The 15,938-nt window shown below is 47.0% G+C and overlaps 1 protein-coding gene across 1 annotated transcript in view; it reads right to left on the bottom strand.

Moving 5' to 3' along the window:
• Positions 1 to 8,188: 8,188 nt before the first annotated feature.
• LOC147725691 (uncharacterized) overlaps positions 8,189 to 15,938 on the bottom strand; it is a 70,215-nt gene continuing 62,465 nt past the window's right edge. The window contains exon 2 of the mRNA XM_086964575.1: positions 8,189 to 8,371. The gene's annotated coding sequence lies outside the window, so the exon portion shown is untranslated. The remainder of the gene's footprint in view (positions 8,372 to 15,938) is intronic.

Below are 15,938 nucleotides of genomic sequence, written 5' to 3' on the forward strand. Positions count from 1 at the left end.
CTGCTGCTGAATTTCATTTTCTTGTGTATAATTACGCACCGTCCAGTCCGGGGCCCACACACAACAACTGACTGCACACAACAACTAGTGCCTCACTCACACGGGTGACGGGCACGGCCGGAGCCGGGGTGCCCCCCCCACCATTTCGGCCTTGACTCTCGAGGCGGGGCAACAACGGGGGCCCCCGCCCCACACCATTCCGAAGAATCGTCCCGCCCGCACTGCACAATACCATTTTTAACTTAGAACTGCTGCTCACACACTGACTCCCAGGCAGGGCCCCAGCCGGGACCCCGCGCGCACCATTTCAAAGACTCGCAGGGGCCCTGGCCGGGGCCCCCCACCCCGCCTGCCGCCACCATTTCAAACTCGCAGGGGCCCCGGCTGGGGCGCGCACTGCGCACTATTTTGTCACAGGCAGCCTACTGTGTGCGGCAGATCAGTCCTGCGGCAGATCATGTATACGTGAGGGGCCCGAGTGGGGCTGCGGGGCCTTGTGTTACGCCCCTGCTTTCTGTCGTGGTACTGGAAGTCTTGTCCGTCACGAATCTCAGTCGTGAACTCTACCGGTCCTGGGACTTCCTTTGTCCACTCCTGGTACTGATTGTGGAACTTTTGTCCTCCTCAGTTCCTAGGACGTCCTTCGTCCTCTCCCAGTTACATTCTGGGACCTTTGTTCCCTTTTGAACCTTTGTTCACTTTTTTTCCTCTGGGACCTTTGTCTCCTCTTTGAACCTTTGTTCACTTTTTTTCCTCTGGGACCTTTGTCTCCTCTTTGAACCTTTGTTCACTTTTTTTTCCTGGGACCTTTGTCTCCTTTTGAACCTTTGTTCACTTTTTTTTTCCTGGGACCTTTGTCTCCTTTTGAACCTTTGTTCACTTTTTTTCCTCTGGGACCTTTGTCTCCTCTTTGAACCTTTGTTCACTTTTTTTCCTGGGACCTTCACATCACAGATAGAACAGTCTGAGGTAGTATGGGAGACTGGTAAGATAAGAACACTAAGAAAGGACTACAGACACCAAGTAGTCATATTGAAGTAAGTATAAATATACAACAATAAGATTAGCAATGGGAATGACTGTCTTGTGCGGAGGCAACTTTTGGACAAACAAAACAAGATAAACAAGATACGTAGAAATGGCCACCGTGCTGAAACATGAAGAGCGGCGCACATGTGGAGAAAAGTTATGCACCCATGGAAATAAAAGAAGTAGTCTCCAAAAGAACATATGTACACTGTTAGATTTGGGGGTCTCTGGTTGGCACAGGTAGGTACTTGTGACAAGCAGGGACCCTCTCCTCTAGTCAGGATAAGGGGGATTACACTCCTAAAATAACCCCTGCTCACCCCCTTGGTAGCTTGGCGCCAGCAGACAGGCTTATCTCAGAGGCGTTGTAAGTTAAGCATTTGTGACCACATACAGTAACTCAGTGAGAACACTACAAATGGACACCACACAGGTTTTATATCAAAAATAAGTAGACTTTATATAGAGTTACCACAAGACCATAAATGGCAAAAATACACACTATGATTACTTTAAGGTGGTAGATTTAAGCTTAGTTCAGTTCTTAGATGCGACACTCTGCGTCAATGTACCTTAAGTTGCGTTGTGCTTCCACGACAAGCAATGTCGCAGCAATGGGAATGCAGCAAAGTTCAGATACAAAGAAATAAAGATGTGAAAATATTCCAGATGCGGCACGCTTCTTGGGGATGCGAGAAGTTCTCAGTTCGATGCGTGGACTGCAGCAGTGACACCCTTGTACAGAAGTACGACGGCAACAGCTCCAACTGTGACACTCTTCTCCACGATGCGTGAAGCTTCCGCACGATGCGACAACTACAGCGGCGACATCCTTGTTCAGAAATGCGACGGCAGCAGCTCCGACGACAGCGCACTTCCCGGGGATGCGAGGTGCTTTCTCCGATGCGGTGCAAGGCGACAGTTCCAGCGGCAACACCCTTGTTCAGAAGTGCGACGGCAGCAGCAGCGACGGCAACACGCTTCCTCTTCGTTGCGGCATGCTTCTCTCCGATGCGGTGCAGTGCAACAGTTCCAGCGGCAACACCCTCCTCCTTCAGAGTTGCAACGGCAGGCACAGCGACGGTGACACGCTTCTTCTTGTTGAGTCGCGCTTCCAGCTCCTTGCGACACACAGTTCCTCAGAAGGCCCAAAACTGCAGCAGGCACTTCCACAAGAACTCTGGGGAGCTGGGGGGTGAAGTCTGTTGTCAATGAGACTTCAGCAGGAGGCAAGCTCTTTACCAAGCCCTTGGAGATCCTTCACAAGTTAAAAGCAAAGTACACAAAGTTCTTTCTCCTTCCTTTGGCAGTAAGGCAACCACTGCAGGCCAATCCCCCAAGCAGCACTTCAGCTTGGGAATAGTCTCTCCTCAGTTTCTTCAGGTTCCTCTCCTCAGTAAAGGTTTCTTCTTGTAGTTCAGAGTGATCTCATTTTATTTTATTTTATTTTATCAACTTGTATGGTGCAACAGCTACCCAAGAAGGGTTTCCCGGCGCCTGAGAACACAGCAGCATAGATGGACGCGTATAGCTGGGTCATTCAGGTTACTGATCGAACAACCAGGTTTTTATCGCTTTACGGAACTTGGGGAGACTTCCCTCCTTTCGTATGTGAAATGGAAGTGAATTCCATATAGTGGGACCCAGGTGGGAAAAAGATCTTCCTCCCATCCTGGCAAGCTTGAATCTCGGCACGCAGAACTTTTCAGCTGATTGGGACCGTAAGTTTCTTGTAGGAACATAGGGAAGTGCTAGTGTCTGAAGATATTTCGGGGCAGTACCTGATTTAATTTTAAACATGTAGTTTAAGGCCTTAAATCTGATGCGATTTTCTACCTTCAACCAATGCAGTTCACGTAAGTAAGGGGACACACTGGTATTTTTGGGGATATGGCAGAGAAGTCGGGCAGCCGTATTTTGTACTAGCTGTAATCTTTTTATAACTGCTTTATTTGCCCCCAGGTACAAGATGTTCCCGTAGTCAAGCCGCGATGTAATTAAGGCATTGACTACTGTTTTTTGCATGGGGACCGGCAGCATCCACAGAATCTTCTTGAGCCATTTGATAATGGTAAAGCAGAGACCCACTACTTTGCTTGCCTGTTGCTTCATGGACAAGGTGTTGTCTAGGATTACTCCCAAATTTCTTGCATGAGGCACTGGTGTTGGAAGATCACCCATCTGTGTAGGCCAGTGTGTTATATTCCAGAGCTCAGGATGTTTGCCCAGAAGGAGGATCTCCGTCTTGTCTCCATTTAATTTCAACTGGTTAGTTGACATCCAGTTGAAGATGTTCAGAAGACCATTTTTGAGAGAAGACGACGATGAAGATTCGGTTCAGATAGTGAAAAGACAATTTGTGAGTCGTCTGCATACGTCATAAAAGTGAGTCCAGCTTTCTCCACTTAGTCTACCAGGGGTCTCAGATATAAATTGAAAAAGAGCGGGCTAAGAATGGAGCCCTGTGGAACCCCATGAGGAAAGTTAAAATTTCCAGAACTTGCGGTGGCAGATGCTATTTGATATGTACGTTGGATCAGGAAGGATCTGATCCATTGCAGGGCCATTCCACCGATTCCATTTTTTTCAAGTGTGGTGAGTAGTCTATTGTGCGACACAGTGTCAAAGGCTGCGCTTAGGTCGAGTAAAATAAGCGCAACCGTTTGACCGTCGTCAAGGAGTTTCTTGATGGTTTCAGAGATTCCTAACAGGGCAGTCTCTGTGGAGAAACCCGCTCGAAAACCAGATTGGGTGGGGTGAAGAAGGGCATTATCGTCAGAAAAAAGGGTGAGGGCTGTGTGTACATGTCTTTCCAGACATTTGGAAACCGCTGGAAGGAGTGATATAGGTCTGTAATTGGCTGGTTGTTCCGGGTCAGCTGTAGGTTTTTTCAACAGTGGGGTCACTATGGCATGTTTCCATAGGGGAGGAACTGTGGCCAGCTCGAGTGATGAATTTAAGGTATCTGCAATAATTTTGAGAGCAGGTGTTTCAAGAAGTTTGATTATATTGACAGGGATAGGGTCACGTGGAGAACCAGATTTAATCGATTTCAAGAGGGAAGTAAGGATATCGGTTGTAATGGGCGGCCACTTATGTAAGGTTTGATTTATAATAGGATTGTATTCCCAATTTTCCGTAGAGATGATGTTACAGTTGTTCTTATCAATCTCAACGATTAATTTGTCAATTTTGTCTGAGAAAAATTGGGCTAAGTCTTGACATTGTTTCTCACTGAGAGGGCGTGATGGGGCTGTAATCTGCCCACCCGCAAGGTTTTTGACCGTGTTAAACAAAGTTTTAGCTTTGTTTGCAGCTCTTGTTATAGTTTCAGCAACGTATGTAGCACGTGCTTTTTTACATGCGGTGTGATAGAGATTCCTCGCAGTATTATACCTGTTTTTTTTGTCAGAGTCAAAATCCTTGCGCCACGCTCTTTCAAGAGCTTTACACTTGGTTTTATCCCCTTTCAGTGAGTCATTGAACCATGGGGCAGGAGGGCGATGTACCTTGCCCTTGTGTTTAAGAGTGGGTAAACAGGATTCTACTGGTAAGCCATAATTGAGTGGCATTAGCAATGCTCTCCATAGTATTGTTCTTTTTAGGCGGATTCAAGCCAAGTGCAGAGTTAAGTTTCGAAATATCTAGGGATTTCCAATTTATTTTAGGCTGGGCCGATACCATCTTATGGTCTATGGAGGTAGTAGGTGGTATGAGAGTAAGCTTAATTAAAAAATGATCAGACCAACAGACCGGAATGGAGTCTTTCCAAGTAAGTTGTGAGAGGTTTGTAAGGATTGGATCTAATAGATGTCCTGCCTTGTGCGTAGGTCCCGAGTTAAGGAGATGGATGTTTAGTGCAATAAGATCTTCTAACAGATTTGCACTGGTCGTATTTGATTTATCCTCTAAGTGAATATTTAGATCTTCAATGATGGAGACATTTTTAGACGCCAAGATAAAAGGGGTGATGTAATTGGCCAAATCGGCAGCCCATTTAGCGCAGCTTCCAGGTGGCCGGTACATAAGAATGCCTGAAAATGTGAAGTTGGGATTCAAGCAGATTTTAAAGAATGCAGCCTCACACTCAGGGATTGTTAATGGCTCGAGGGTGCATGTATGTTTTTTGTTGTAAACAATGGCGATTCCACCCCCTGTTTTTCGGGTTCGATCCATCCTCAGGATCGTATAGTTGGGGGGGGAGGGCCGTCGCTATGTCAGGGTCAGAGCCTGCATGCAACCATGTCTCTGTAAGAAATAGCGCATTAGGTTTTTCATCTACTAAAAGGTCGAAAATGTCTAACCTGTGCATAAGCAGGGATCGACAGTTATTACTGTAAAAAAGGCAGTTTTCATTAGTGGGGAGCAATTGTTTGTGTAATTTACTACGCCTGAATCTGCGAGGGGGATATGGTTGGAGGGATGTGATAGTGTAACTACAGTGAGGACAGGCAGCTGTTCCCGTATGCGGAATGGCAAGTAAAGCACAGTTAGAATTTGGTACAGGGCGCAGAGCCATAATCTGGGCTGGAGACAGTATCTGTATAGGTTTGAATTTAGGGGCATAGCCCTCTGTCCGTGACCCGTCCTGGCCCGGACGGGCACAGACGGCCTAGTCTTAGGTGGGTCTTCGGCGCGGGATCGGCGCGGGTGCTGCGCGTCATCGCTGCGCGTCTTAGGCTTTGTCATTGTTTTGAAGGCTCTGTGCTAGCGATCAGCACCGCCTCCCAGACACTCTACGCCAATCAATGGCCGGCCCCGGGAAGAACCCGGAAGAAGGTCGCGCCCTGCACCCTCCACAACAAACAAGCCAAGGCTTGCAGTGGAGCGGGGTAGCAGGGTCCCAATATTTATACCCCAAATCCTTTGTTCTCTGAGACCAGTGGGCCTTTGCCTAGTCCAGCCCAGTTCCTGAGCACTCTGTTTACCAGACTTCTCCTTTCCTTTCACAGTGCAGGGCAGAAACATCAGACGCCCCACATTAGGTGGAGCCAGCATTGTGGAAGGCAAGTACAGTCTTGGAGCACTTTGTTGACAGGACTCCTTTCCTTCTTTCAGTGTGTAGGGCAGACATCAGCCGCTCCCCAGGGGGTGGGGCCAGCATTGTGGAAGGCAGGCACAACCCTATTCAGAGTTCAGGTGCACTCTTCCCTCCCATCAAGATGCAGATGTCTCTATTCACCACTGGGTGACTCAGCCTGTCTCCTGGAATTCCCCAGCCCTGTCACTCACAAAACCAGACAAAGGAATACACAACCTAGCAGAGGCAGGTTTGAATGGTTAGACAAGAAAATACCTACTTTCTAAAGGCATACTAAACTCGAATTTCTACCATGTTCTCTGAGCCTGTTAGGATTATAAAATGTAACGATTCTAACAGCCCATTCTGGCCTATGAAGAACAGGTAGCCTTGCAATAGTGAAAAACGAAAATGGCTGTAATTCACTATTAGGACATGCCACACATATCAGGGCTTGTCCTACCTTATACTTACAATGCACCCTGCCCTTGGGGCTACCCTAGGGGTCACTAATATGAAGAAAAGGGAAGGTTTAGGGACTGGCAAGTGGGTGCACTTGCCCAGTCAGCATGGCAGTACCAGACTGCACTCAGGCTCTGCAATGGCAGACCTTAGACACACTTTACAAGGCTGCTTCTGTGGGTGGCACAACCAGTGCTGCCAGCCCACCAGCAGCATTTGGATTAGACGCCCTGGCACACGCTGTGAACTAGACTAGGGTCTGACAAGTAAACCAAATAGCCAAACATGGAACCACTGATTAATACATCAATTTACAATAGGGAGCACTTGCACTGTGGCGCTGAATAGCAGTGGCACAGTGCCCAAAGCATCTATACACCAGCAAAACACTGGAGGCAACAGCAAAAAATGGAAGGGAGACCCACGCCAATGTTGCCAGGTCTAACATACACCTATAGCGTAACAACTGTACTTGGCAGGTGCTCTGAGTCCTGAGAGAAAACAGGAAGTGATGTTACAGGAGTGCCAACCAATAAGAAGCCAACAAAGAAGAGCGATGGGCAAGTAAACCAATGGCAAACAGCAGATGGGATTACATCTCCTGTAAGGATTACAGCAGGTCTTGAAATCAACGCATAGTCGCTGCCTAGCCTTGACCTAAAAATTGAGAATCTGTCAATAAGAGAATGAGAAGAATAAAGTGTCAGTGCAAGTGACATAAATGAGAAACCTGAGGACAGAGAGGTGAGCTACAGGCAAAGAGATGAGGGAGCAAAACAGTAGGTGCAGGAGACAGAAAGCAGCTAGAGGCAGTGAAAGCTGGAGACGATGAACTGTTGTCTACTAAAAAGGAAAAAATGACTGATTAGTTTACTGAACATTTTTTCTCGTTAGAACATTTTACACATGACTGGTAATTACAGGAGCGGACGTGGTAATACCGGGCAGGAGATCTGGAACCATGGAAACCTTTTACCACAGCTGGAGTTGGGCTTCAGCAGAAGCCATGCTTTCAGTATTTCATCCCCAAAACGCTCAAACTGCCACCTCAATCCAGGCGGTATTTAATGGCTTACCTGCCATCCCATCGCTGCCCCAGCTAAGTTTAAATGGAAGGAAGGCAGGAAAAGTGTGATAAAAAGAGGAAAATAAAAAGGCCATTTCACCGCCTTTTTTCGCCACCGTCCACACTGCAGGAATCCAGAGTTAAACACCTCTTCTTCGTCTCTTCTCCGTTGTTTTAAATACGAGGATAAAATGCGAAGCCTGAATGCAAGTTTGCCCATATTTTCAGTTTGTTTCTGCACTTTGGTGGAGTAAGAATGTCATATCTATACGCTTTAAAGTTCAAGCTTAGGCAGCTGGATACATAAACAAAATGAACACAGCTGCTTGGCAGCAAGCACTTTTTTCGTGGAAGCACACAACTTCTGCCCAATGAAAACATGTACTTCTGGTTCACAACATGTGGGCGGAGCCAAAGCCCCTCTCTGGTGATGTGCACATAATTATCTGGTGACAGCTGCACTTTCAAGACAGAACACAAAAAGAAAGAGTCGGAGAGGACAAATGTTGGCACTTCAATCACCCTTTATTTGAAACTGTGAGAAAACCATAAAGAAAGGTTATGCATAGATTGAACAACTGCAGAGTATTCATGCACATACAGCGAGCAACAGAATGAGATGATATTTCTCCCAGAGGGTCTCAGCCGGTTTGTAAAAATCCGTCATCCAATCAGGAACTGGACGTCTTAGATGGTCTCTGACATTTCAGGATAGAGTGGTGTCCAGCGTTGAAATTCCTGAGGCTTGGCTTTCCTCCACACCTTTTAAACATCTGTCTTATTGTTGAGTCATTCTAGTAAAATTAATAAAAGAAACATGTGTAAGCTGTAAACTAACTTTAAGCCCTCCAGTAAGTCAGTAGATACAACAAACCAAAATACAAAAACAAGTTTATATATTTCATTGACCTTCCCAAAGTGAAACAATTCACCATGTATAAACTACTCAGCGGCTCCCCCTGAGCAGAGCTCTCTGGTTATGAAGGAGTCTTACATGGAGTAATAATAAAGAAACACAATATAAAGTCATTTTGTTGTTATGAAAAGAGTCATCCGGCGAAGAGGAAGGAAAGAGTTCTCTTTGCTCAGTCCCTCGCCTCTAACAATCACCACGAAGAGACATGAATGAATGTTTGTTTGATGACATCACCTGGGATTTTGGGCTGACCTGTATTCATAGGATAGACCCTTGCAAACAATGCAAGCTATAACCCTCAACAAAGTTTAATCCTTAACACAAATCCTGAGACACCTAAATAAATGAAAGGGTGACCCAGAGAAAGATGTCTCAATGCACCTCAAAACCGTAGCTGACATCATCATACAGAGGGACAGTCCAGAAAGAATAGTTTACCTGTAACTCCAATTCTCTCCTAGGGAATTTCCATTTCTAGTCATAACCACTAAATAGTCCCACCCACGTGAGGGTGCCCGAAGCACTTTTTTCAGAATATGTCTTCTTAAGTGTAGATGTTTGCCAGCAGAGGTACTTAAGACAAATATTATGCAGCCTGTAGGACTGGGCTACAATGTCCCAATTCTTCATCTTGTACTTAAAATAGAGGACAGGAGAATTTAATAGGTGTATAACTTCATGATGTTTTAATCCACAGGATAAACCTTTCACAAACCCTTTTTCGTTAGAGAATAAAGAGGAAGGGAAACAGGACAGAGTAGCCCCATAAGCTGTCAATATATGAATTAAAAATAGAGGCTGCGCCTTTAAGAACCCAGAGACCACCAGTATCCCATCATGCTCAGCAGGTGGCAGTCACTTAAGTTACTTTTAAAAGTAATGAGTGACGATATTTAGGTCCCATGGTTACCACTGTCTACTCAACGGGGAAGAGGGACGGTTGCTCATGACTATAATGGAAATTCCCCACCGAGAGAACTGGAGTTACAGGTGAGAAATTTTTCCTTCTCTGGTAGGGGATTTCCTTTTACAGTCATAAGCACTGAATAAAGTAGCAAGCCCATCCCCACAGAAAGCAGTGGAGAAGACAGAGTGAACTAAGGTAGCCATTTAAGGAAATAGATTTCTGAGACAGGCCTGTTCTACATGAGCGTCTGCTCTAGCATCCGAGCCAAGGCAGTAATGTTTGGTAAATGTATGACCAGATCTCCACGTGGCTGCTTTGCAAATATCCAGAATTGGGATATTCCTCAATAAAGCAACGGTAGCAGCTATATCTCTAGTGGAGTGCGCTTTAGGTTTAGCTGCTGGCGTCTTGTCAGCTTTTTGGTAGCACAAAAGGATGCAGGAAACTATCCATCGGGAGATGGATTGTAAGGAAGTGACTGAACCCGTACGGATCAGACCTTAGTTGATAAATAATTGGTACTTTCTGCGGATGTCCCTTGCCTTATCGAGATAGAATTTCAAAACTCTCCTCATATTCAGAGAATGAAGAGATCTTTCAGCTGGAGTAGAGAGATTCTGAAAGAATGTTGGTAAGGAGATGGTTTGATTAACATGAAAGTCCAAAATAACTTTGGGGAGGAATTTTGGGTGAGTTTTAATGACCAATTTGCTAGAGTGGAAGACGGTATATGGTTTGTGAGAACAAAGCACTTAGATCTCGCTAACCCTGCGAGCTGATGTTATTGCTACCAGGAAAGCTGTGTTCCAAGAAAGGTGTTGAAGGGAGGCGTTGTGGATTGGCTCAAAGGGGTCCTGCATAAGACGCACAAGTACTATCTTAAGCTTCCAGGGAGGAGAAGGATGCCTAATGGGAGGAAGAAACCTCTTCAACCTTTCTAAAAATCTATTGATATTGGTGATATTGAAAAAAAGATTTGATAGGGAGGTTTTTTATTGGCAGTAAGAGCTGCCAGGTGCACCTTTATGGAAGAGAATTGCAAGCCAGATTATGCCAAATGGAGCAGGTACGGAAGAATGACATCTCCCTGGCAAGATGCAGGGTCCATGCTCTTGGAGGAACTCCATATGCAAAATCTCTTCCATTTGAAGGCATATGCAGAACGGGTGAAAGGCTGCTTATCCTCTCTCAGGATGTGCATGCAGTCTTGTGGCAGATTCAACTGTCCATACTGTACTAGTTCAGGAGCCATGTCACCAAATTCAAAGAGGAGAAATTAATATGTAACATCTGGACTCCGAACTTTGTTAGTACATCTGGTCTGCATGGCAGCTTGAGATGTGAATGGACGGACTGGTGAAGGAGGTTTGTGAACTACCATGGACGTGGCCACTCCAGAGCTATGAGGGTCATCTTAGTTCTCGATCGGTACAACTTGATGAAGACTGTTGGGATTAGTGGAATCAGTGGGAAAGCATAGAGAAATTTACCACACCAATTGATCCCTAAGGCATGCCCAGTGTCCCTGGTTGGAAGTACCTCGAGGCGAAGCGTTGGCACTTTTTATTTTCTGCGATGGCAAACATGTCTATAGTCAGAGTTTCCCACCATTGATAGATATTTCGGACGCCATCATCATTTAAGTCCCACTCATGGTTTTCTTGCAGGAGTCTGCTGGGGGAGTCTGCCTGAGCGTTATGTACACCTGGCTGGTGTGTTTCTGTGATAGTCAGGTCTCAGGCTAGAAGCCATTTCTAGATCCCATGGGTCTCGTGTGACAAGGGCCTGGACCTCATCCTTTCCTGCTTGTTGAGGTAGTGTTAAAATCTAGATTGCGGCGTAAACATTATCGGCGCCATCTTGTCCCTTTTCAGACCTGTACGTGCGCGTAAGCAGCAGCCATTTTGAATGCCATGGCCTCTCTGCCCACTGCTGATAGCCAGCGCGTCTCTCTCTCTCTCTCTCTCCCTCTAACCTCACAAGCATCCCCCCACACGCTGACAGCCCCCGCTCTCACATGCTTGGGCCATAAACCTCCCTTTCAGCGCGACCCTGCCTCGGAGCCACATCCCGTACCCAGCCAACACCTCCCTCCATCCCTTTCATGATCATACATCCTTTTGATAAACCCCCCTTTCCTCTGTGCCCGATTGTCCTGCTCGTTCCCAGGCCACCACCTGGCCCTGCGGATGTAGTTTATTGCCCCATACAGTAGGAAGCTGCTCTCCTCAAAGGGCCTACGACTGATCAAAGCCCCCACCCCATGAGATCCGATCAACCTCACACATTCCGGGAACCGGCGGAATGTCCAGCTGCGCGACAGTCATCACCTACTGAGATCGGGGTGGGGACTTCTACTGTAAATGTGTGTGAGAACGGGTATGATTTGATGTGTTCTGCTCCGTCGGAATAAAACTTCTGTTTCCTGCCTTCCAGTCTCCAGCGCCTGCCTCTTTGTTTGATAATCTCGAGTGGTATGAGAGGCGACTAATGTCAGGCAATACATAAAGGTTTTCGGTCGGAATCGGCCCTACCTTTTACAAATTGGCGCCCAACGTGGGGCCCATCAGCGACACGTGGATCCAGTGGGAGAGGTCCTGACGACAGAGTGAACAACTGCAACGATCGGGAAGTGCATCTGCCCGATAGACCCTCGTCTGGCAGCCGATCATCTGAACTTCACCGGTTCCGAGCAGACCTCTCTCGAGTGATCTACGGTCCTGACGTAGAGGACGATCGGGCGCTGGAAGCGGAAGACGAGAAACTGTCCATGCGGTCCAGGTAAGGTCATGTAGCACGACAAATTGCGAAATGATTGTTTGATTGTTTGAAAATACTAATATTACTCATTGATTGTTTTTGAGATATTCTCTGCCTGCAAACGGGGAAGAATAGAAATATTCTCTCTTCCTTTGCAGATAGCGGAGGGTAGGTAACGCGGACGTTTGTCCCCCTTTGTAATCTGTTGTGCCTGCTTTTCTCCCCACTGATTGATTGATTGTCCGAACATTGATTGTTCTAAGTTGGTTCTTTTTGAGATATTCTCTGTTTGCAAATAACGTAGAATAGAAATATTCTGTCTAGTCTTTGCAAGTAGTGAAGGATAGGTAGTGCAGACCTTTGTCCCCCTTTGTAATCTGTCATGCCTATCTTCTCCCCACTGATTGGTAGTTGGTTCAGCCCGGACTGCTTATTAGAGATGAACCATCCAGCTCCATAGGAAAGGCACCCCTAAATAAGGACATGTTCACTAAATATAGATTAGTCGCCGTAGCTTATAGTAAGCTGTGGCATAAATATTCAAGAAAGGATCAGGAAAGTCAGTGGCCACTGATAGGATCCTTCAACGATGATAAGATAAACATGCTGGAAACAGCTCTTCGAAACAATAAGACAACGCCCACTATGCTTGATAGCCTCGGCATGTGGCGCAAAGAAGCAGAACAACGGAAAAAGAGAAACAAAGTCAGATTAAAGAAGGAGCTACGAAAAGCAGCTCACCTAGCTGCCAAAAAGTTAGAGGAAGAGATTAAGGAAAGAGAGGAAGCCAAGCAGAAGCAAGAGTCCGAAACATCGAGCCAGTGTCCCGTTAGAACACCCTCTACGCTCTACCCCGAGTTACCCTCGAAACAGCGAGCGAACGATGATCTCTTACTATGTCCTCCAATCATCTACAGGCCCCCTCCCTACGCCCCTTCCCAGGCCTCAGCACAACACCCGCAGCCCCCAAGCACAGATGAGAATGGCGCCAGGGCCTCGGTCCTCACGGCCTCTGCGCCAACCGAACCCCTCGTACTCAGCACAGCGCAAGCAGCAGCATTAGACAACCCTGAGACCCGAAGGAAAGATTCCACTAGAATGAACAGGTTGAGCAAGGATGAGCGAGCAGGGATCGATAAGGTAGTAAAGACACTGGTGGAACGGAAAGAGAGCGAGGAGTACGTAATGGATATGTACAATTCATATGCCGATAGCAACAGACGACACTTTGTCGTGTAATTTTGTTATCACACCCTCAATGCTTATGAGGACCGATACCAAGACAAAGGTCCCGAGAGCCTAATGACTCTGTATCGAAAAGTTGACATTGGGGATGAGGGCAAATGTGACGCGACGGACCTCTTCACGCGCACGCTTGAAGTTTTCCGCAACCTCACTGAACAGAGGTTGGAAGCTAAAACTGCGACTCCTGTAGCGACTGAACCTCGAATCGAACAAACTAATACAATGATGCCTATAAAGGAGGCCGCTCCTTACTGGGTTCCCCCACGAGGACAGGGAACGCATGATGACATTAACCATCAAGATGCGAGAGGGAGGGTAGTGTTTAACTGGGTCTACCAACCATGGGATCCACAAGATATCCTGACGTTCCGAAAATCCCTGCCCGATTTACGGAAGAACCCCACTGCCTTTTACACTGAATTAGGTACCGCCTTAGGTTCAACGATCATGACCCTAGCTGACATTGATTTGTTTTTCGGGTTATGTCTGCCAGCTGATGTGTGGAAGCAAATCCGGAAAGTCGACCACCTTGAGCTGTTTGGACATACCTGGTCACAACTCGATGGCATAGACAGACAACGAGAGCCTGGACAGAAACCTTTGAAATCCATTTTAGAACTCCCAGACAAGATCGTGCAGAAATTGAAAACCCTGATCCCAGAGAAGAAGGTGGATTGGTCGATAGTAACGGCCTGCCACCAGAAACCCCAGGAAGACGTATCAGAATACTTCTCCCGAGTTGAAACGGTGTTTTCCGATTACAGTGGCCAGGACATGACCACTGCAACCGGACATCATCTGTTTGTCCAAAACTATGTTAAAGGTCTGTCACAGGAGGTCTCACAGAAACTACAGGCTAGCGAGAGTAGTTGGGCGGCCTCCAAGCCTGCGGCTATCCTTCAGATGGTCCAGTATTATGAACATCAGAAGAACCAGAATGATAGGTCGACTGAGAAAAAGAAAAAGGACCTGAAGGAAAGGGTGATGATTGCGCAGTTGCAGGGGGTGACTATAGGAAGAGAGCAGTACAAGGGAAATTACCAGTCGAATGCCCCTAGAAATCCACCCCTAAAGACCGTACACCCGCTCCCTACGATGGACGTAAAGACATCGACGAGAACCAGTGTGCATTTTGCAAGGGATTTGGCCATTGGAAATCCCAGTGTCCGGTCCTGTTAGAAATGAACAAGAATAGGGACACCAGAGATGTAGCGGGTGGGCCTAGAAACAGAGGACAGGGACGAGGGTCCACAAACGACACCAATAACGACAGGCCAAGCAGACCGAACACATTTGACCGTCCCCGACAGAACCAGTCCCAGCAGTCTGATTGCGACGAAACCCACAACTTCGCATAGGACTGCCAAGGGCAAGGGAGGGATCCAGTCGAGCTCTATGTTGACCAGCAAGGTCCTTATGTCAATGCTAAGGTCCTGGGTACGAAGTCTCCATTTTTGGTAGACACTGGCGCAACACGTAGTGCGTTATCTAAACGACTGATTCCAAGGGCACCCTTGTCTGGCTCACAAGTAACATCGATAGGTTTCGATGGAACGCCCTCCACTAATCCCTTGTCTACACCGATCTCCTTTGACTTGGAAAATAACACCAGTGACACAACGTTTTTGCTCTCATCCAACACCCCTGACGCCATTATGGGACTTGACTTACTGAAGCATTTCCGAGCTACTATTAGGTGTTCGCAAGACGGAGTTCGAGTCTTTTTGTATGATAACCCGACTCTGCTCAGACTTTGTCCCACCCGACACATGTTTTCCATCACTGATGCTGACTTGTCCCTACTTGACACTCTACCCCCGTATCTGTGGGCCAAGACTGACTCGGACGTAGGACGCATGATGATCGGCCCAGTGCACATAACTGTTCGACAAGACGCAATACTCCCAAAACTTCCACAATATCGGATATCGCCAGAGGGCGAGAAGGCATTGGTAAAGATTATCCAGTCCCTGATAAATGCAGGAGTGGTAGAGGAAGCAGTTAGCAATGTTTGCAACAGCCCTATCCTACCCATTGTAAAGAAGCAGGGTGAGGGAGATGAGAAAGCGTACCGCTTCATCATCGACCTACGAGAGGTCAACAAAGTAGTTGTACCTCAGTACCCCGTAGTCTCAGACATCACCACTATTCTGACTCTGATTCCTCCCACTGCCACCACCTTCACTGTCATCGACCTCAAGAACGCTTTCTGCTCTATCCCCATCCACCCAGACAGCCGATACCTCTTTGGCTTCACCCTAAAAGCCCGCTGATATAGATTCCGTCGAGCACCCCAAGGCTACACTGAAAGTCCCAGCATCTATAGCCAGGCCCTCAAGAGACAACAGGATGCAGTCCAGTTACCGGATGGAGTGGTGTTGATACAGTACGTCGATGATATCCTTTTGGCAGCCGACACCACTCCACTTGCAGTCACAGCCACCATCCAACTCCTGCACTTCCTTGCGGAAAATGGCCACAAGGTCTCCAAGAAGAAGTTACAATTCTGCCTACCCCAGGTCACTTATCTGGG

Source organism: Lissotriton vulgaris, chromosome 3_2 (genome assembly GCF_964263255.1).
Source record: "Lissotriton vulgaris chromosome 3_2, aLisVul1.2, whole genome shotgun sequence".
In the NCBI taxonomy this organism is placed as follows: domain Eukaryota; kingdom Metazoa; phylum Chordata; class Amphibia; order Caudata; family Salamandridae; genus Lissotriton; species Lissotriton vulgaris.